Source organism: Salvia miltiorrhiza, chromosome 1, assembly GCF_028751815.1.
Source record: "Salvia miltiorrhiza cultivar Shanhuang (shh) chromosome 1, IMPLAD_Smil_shh, whole genome shotgun sequence".
NCBI classification, from domain to species: domain Eukaryota; kingdom Viridiplantae; phylum Streptophyta; class Magnoliopsida; order Lamiales; family Lamiaceae; genus Salvia; species Salvia miltiorrhiza.
In genome coordinates this window covers 17,562,597-17,568,599 of record NC_080387.1, presented here as the reverse complement: position 1 = coordinate 17,568,599, position 6,003 = coordinate 17,562,597, and positions in this window count along the sequence as shown.

Here is a 6,003-nt window from a genome sequence, read left to right as displayed (position 1 = left end):
ATCATAATTTATTGTGATAACTCGGGTGCAGTGGCAAATTCTAAGAAACTCAGGAGCCACAAGGCGACCAAACACATAGAGAGAAAGTACCACATCATACGAGAAATCGTAAGCAGAGGAGATGTGCTAGTTGAGATGATTAATACTTTGGAGAACTTAGCTGATCCTTTCATGAAGAGCTTGCTGCAAAAGGCCTACGAGAAGCATGCTCGAGGGATGGGGCTGCGGTTGATGCCACCCACTTAGAGAAAAACTTTCAGTATAAGTGGGAGAAGAAGTGAAGTGTGAAGTGGATGTTGTAATAGCTAGCATTTAGACACATTGTATACTAAAAGTTTTGCTTTAGTATAAGTGGGAGATTGTTGGATTTGTATACTGAAAGCAAGAACGTTTTATGCTTGTATACAATGATTCCTGTGTTCACAATTTAATTTCCTATCTGATTGGGTTCATTATTGCATATGTATGTTCTTTATCTCTATATAAGTAGATTATATAGGCTAGTTTACCAGTCAGACAGTCTATCTCCTTTGGGTTGCACCGATTCGGATTTCCAGGCTGACTGGGATGAGAAGAGATCTACCTCTGGATATGTGTTTACCTTGGGAGGTGGAGCCGTATCATGGCGGAGTGCAAAGCAGAAATGCATTGCAGACTCCACCATGGAAGCCGAGTATGTAGCTGCTTCCGAAGCTGTTAAAGAGGATGTATGGTTCCGGAACTACCTCTTGGATCTAGGAGTGGTGCCTAATTTGCCTAAGAGTATCATAATTTATTGTGATAACTCGGGTGCAGTGGCAAATTCTAAGAAACCCAGGAGCCACAAGGCGACCAAACACATAGAGAGAAAGTACCACATCATACGAGAAATCGTAAGCAGAGGAGATGTGCTAGTTGAGAAGATTAATACTTTGGAGAACTTAGCTGATCCTTTCACGAAGAGCTTGCCGCAAAAGGCCTACGAGAAGCATGCTCGAGGGATGGGGCTGCGGTTGATGCCACCCACTTAGAGAAAAACTTTCAGTATAAGTGGGAGAAGAAGTGAAGTGTGAAGTGGATGTTGTAATAGCTAGTATTTAGACACATTGTATACTAAAAGTTTTGCTTTAGTATAAGTGGGAGATTGTTGGATTTGTATACTGAAAGCAAGAACGTTTTATGCTTGTATACAATGATTCCTGTGTTCACAATTTAATTTCCTATCTGATTGGGTTCATTATTGCATATGTATGTTCTTTATCTCTATATAAGTAGATTATATAGGCTAGTTTACCAGTCAGACAGTCTATCTCCTTTGGGTTGCACCGATTCGGATTTCCAGGCTGACTGGGATGAGAAGAGATCTACCTCTGGATATGTGTTTACCTTGGGAGGTGGAGCCGTATCATGGCGGAGTGCAAAGCAGAAATGCATTGCAGACTCCACCATGGAAGCCGAGTATGTAGCTGCTTCCGAAGCTGCTAAAGAGGCTGTATGGTTCCGGAACTACCTCTTGGATCTAGGAGTGGTGCCTAATTTGCCTAAGAGTATCATAATTTATTGTGATAACTCGGGTGCAGTGGCAAATTCTAAGAAACCCAGGAGCCACAAGGCGACCAAACACATAGAGAGAAAGTACCACATCATACGAGAAATCGTAAGCAGAGGAGATGTGCTAGTTGAGAAGATTAATACTTTGGAGAACTTAGCTGATCCTTTCACGAAGAGCTTGCCGTAAAAGGCCTACGAGAAGCATGCTCGAGGGATGGGGCTGCGGTTGATGCCACCCACTTAGAGAAAAACTTTCAGTATAAGTGGGAGAAGAAGTGAAGTGTGAAGTGGATGTTGTAATAGCTAGTATTTAGACACATTGTATACTAAAAGTTTTGCTTTAGTATAAGTGGGAGATTGTTGGATTTGTATACTGTAAGCAAGAACGTTTTATGCTTGTATACAATGATTCATGTGTTCAATATTTAATTTCCTATCTGATTGGGTTCATGATTGCATATGTATGTTCTTTATCTCTATATAAGTAGATTATGTAGGCTAGTTTACCAGTCAGACAGTCTATCTCCTTTGGGTTACACCGATTCGGATTTCCAGGCTGACCGGGATGAGAAGAGATCTACCTCTGGATATGTGTTTATCTTGGGAGGTGGAGCCGTATCATGGCGGAGTGCAAAGCAGAAATGCATTGCAGACTTCACCATGGAAGCCGAGTATGTAGCTGCTTCTGAAGTTGCTAAAGAGGTTGTATGGTTCCGGAACTACCTCTTGGATCTAGGAGTGGTTCCTAATTTGCCTAAGAGTATCATAATTTATTGTGATAACTCGGGTGCAGTGGCCAAATTCTAAGAAACCCAGGAGCCACAAGGCGACCAAACACATAGAGAGAAAGTACCACATAATACGAGAAATCGTAAGCAGAGGAGATGTCCTAGTTGAGAAGATTAATACTTTGGAGAACTTAGCTGATCCTTCCACGAAGAGCTTGCCGCAAAAGGCCTACGAGAAGCATGCTCGAGGGATGGGGCTGCGGTTGATGCCACCCACTTAGAGAAAAACTTTTAGTATAAGTGGGAGAAGAAGTGAAGTGTGAAGTGGATGTTGTAATAGCTAGTATTTAGACACATTGTATACTAAAAGTTTTGCTTTAGTATAAGTGGGAGATTGTTGGATTTGTATACTGAAAGCAAGAACGTTTTATGCTTGTATACAATGATTCCTGTGTTCAATATTTAATTTCCTATCTGATTGGGTTCATGATTGCATATGTATGTTCTTTATCTCTATATAAGTAGATTATATGGTGTGTTGTAGATCACAGAAGACCATATAATTGGATTAACCTTAAGAGATATAATATGATCACAGCCGAAATAACTCTAGGACAAGTTATTAGTTTAGGTTGCGGTATAGATGGAAGTAGTTTGTCTTGACTACTTATCTATATTGGTACGTTATACGTATTGATAGGACCACAGTGAGATATATTCTTCTATCTGACTTAAGTGAAGAATTAAAGATCTCGGTGACTTATAAGATCTTAATACTAATAAGTTGTCAGATATATATGTTGATTCTTTTATCACTTTGACTTACTATGAGCGAGAGTTATATAGTAACTTGAGTACTCTGTATCTAGCGGTTAATATATGATATCTGATTATCTGTATTAGTACTCGTATCCGGTATAGGATAATGACATCCCCTTAAGGAGCTCAATAATGTTTATTGCGCTAAACCCTGCAGGTTGATTAAGTTCAGGCGCAATAATAAGGTTTGAGTGGTACTGCTTAAGGATTACAAAGAGATTAATTAATTTAGGCTGTCAGAGCTCTAATTAATTAATAGATGTCGGATATTTTAAATACGAGGATTTAATAAGTCTAAATACAAGCCCCGACTCATCACCGACAATAAAGGGGTAAGTCAATATTGGTTCTCTAGTGGAATGAACTGATATTTATAAATTAATTATGGTCTGGGTTGACCATTGATAAATTAATTTATTTGAGGCCCATCTTTATTCCTTGTATCTGGTCCCTGGACTGGCCCAATATCTCCTAGCCCAAGTAGGGCTAGAAATCGCCCCCTACACAAGAACTGGCGCCTCCTCCTCTTTTCAGTATTATAAAATACAGCTGTCAGCTCTCAGGAAAAACACACTGATAATTATTAGGGTTTGAGAGCTGAGAGGAGGCGCAGGAAACGTGGGAGCTTTCTGCCTTGGGATTTTCACAGTTCGTTGTCCATCCAACGGTGAAAGTTGAGCGGGATACAGTCGAGAAGATCAGAACTGGAGTCTTTCGACACGATCATCAACAACCTGTACATCCGATTTACAAGTAAGTAATTCCTAACACCTATGTACAGCTGTTAAATTCATAGGAGCATGTTAGGATTAATCGTTGTATGATAAATTAATAATAACCAAGAAACGATCATCGGGCAAAGCGGAACGTTAATTCAGTTTAATATTCCTTCAGACGATTGATACTGAAAGACTCTTCAGTAAGGAGTTATCAGTTAAGTTACTGAAACTTAACTGATGCACGTAGAGGGTTCAGTCGAGTTTGCTAAAACAGAGATGATATAAATCTTCCTGACTATCAGATGATAGATCAGTCAGACTGATATCATACGCAGCGAAAATAACTTTATTTCGTAATAGCCTCGGTTGAGCACGTTGTTAGTCTTAGGTTTCTCTTTGCAGTTATTCAGTATTCAGTTTATCAAAAGTAAGAACACAAGTAAGTATGTAAAACTGAAAGCTGTAAATAACACAGACTTTTACGTGGTTCAGAAAATATTTTCCTACATCCACGGTCGGTTGATCAGACCACAATCCACTCTGCAAGTGCTTAACTGGTGCACTACAAACCGAACCGTGTACTTGTCGGGTGCACACAACCGTTCCACTGAAGATTCTACTCTTCAGTACCAACACTTCACTCGCGTTGGATTTCTCACTCCTAGCACGACCTTGCACTAGGATCTCACGGAGTCAGAGTACCTTCCTGAACTCCTTTACCACTCAAACACTCGATTCTATCTCTCGAAAGGAGGTTTGAAAAACTTGCCAACTAAACCTCAAATAACAAGTTCTTTGGAGCAAGTTTGACCTAGGCTTCTGGGTAAACAGGTATTTGCCTAAGGGCTAAGAGAATGTGTGTAATCAGCAGTGACTAATTTTGGCTTTGGAATTCTCTTCTTCGATTCAAGCTTTGGGGAGGTTAAGCTTTGAGCTGAGTAGCAATTTTGGCAGAGCTTCAGCTTATGTCGTTGAATCGGTGAAGATTGAAGTGATCCTCGAGCACTACTTATAGGAGAGATCCTGAATAGATCCATTGGCGGAGAACGTCTTCAAGATTTCTTCCGTTGGAGAGCTTTTTGAATTTGGGCTGAGGCTTCAATCTTCGAGGTTCCTTGTTTGGTGGGAACGGCTATATTGAAGAGCAGGAGATGCGACGTCTCTGATAAAGTAGCCACCAAATAGGAATGACCTCTGCAGAGAGGGATGATCCTGAGATCTCTGCATTTAATGCGGCTGTACTATGTGAGTCTTCCTTTGAACGTTGGAAGTTCAGTCCGAGAAAGAATGTTCAACTGATACTTGACTTTAGTATCAGTCCGCTGAGTCCACGGGGCACGCATTAAGTAATCAGTTCCGAACTGATACTTCAGTTGGTAACTTCAGTCTTCAGTCCTTCGTTCTTCAGTCTTCAGTCTTCAGAACTGCAAACTAAACTAGAAACAAACTCTAACACTTGAGTTCCAACTGTTCTAGTCTATTACATATTAAACCTAAGGATTTTGGTATCTTCAAAACAAGACACGATATTCCATGGGGTTCCCAACATAAGATTAATTAATATTTTAACATGATCAACCATGTGAAATCTCTATAAACTATTTAAACCTCACGCAACTAAATAGGAACCTTTACAAAATATAATTGATTTATCAAATAAGCAATTACAACCAATTAACCGTCGAAAAATCTTAATTTTATGGCACTAGCCGTCGGATTTCCATCATCGACGGCTAGTTCTGTAAAGTTAATATTTTTCAACGACTAATAAGCTATTTATACTAATATCAATTTTTAGTTCTAATTACAGCCTTATTTAATTTTTTCCACTTCACACATACTCAAAAATCGAATTAGCCATTTGAAATTTCTATAAACTATTGTAAACTCACTAAATTTAATATAAATCACAACAAAGCATAACTAAATAATTAATTAAGCACCAGAAGACAATTAGCCGTCGAAAATTAGGTTGTTTACGCCATTATCCGCAGCTAAAAAAGACGACGGCTAATGAGGAAAACAACCTAATTTATAACCTAAGTACATAGATTCATAATTTTTATGGCTTTTCAACTCAATTTATTCAAATTAAACATGCTTAAAATACATAAAATGTGCTCAAATAAACCAAACTATAAATTCATTAGAAAATAATGAATATTTTAAGAAGTTTGAGATTCTTACTTGGTTTGAAGAAAAAGCCA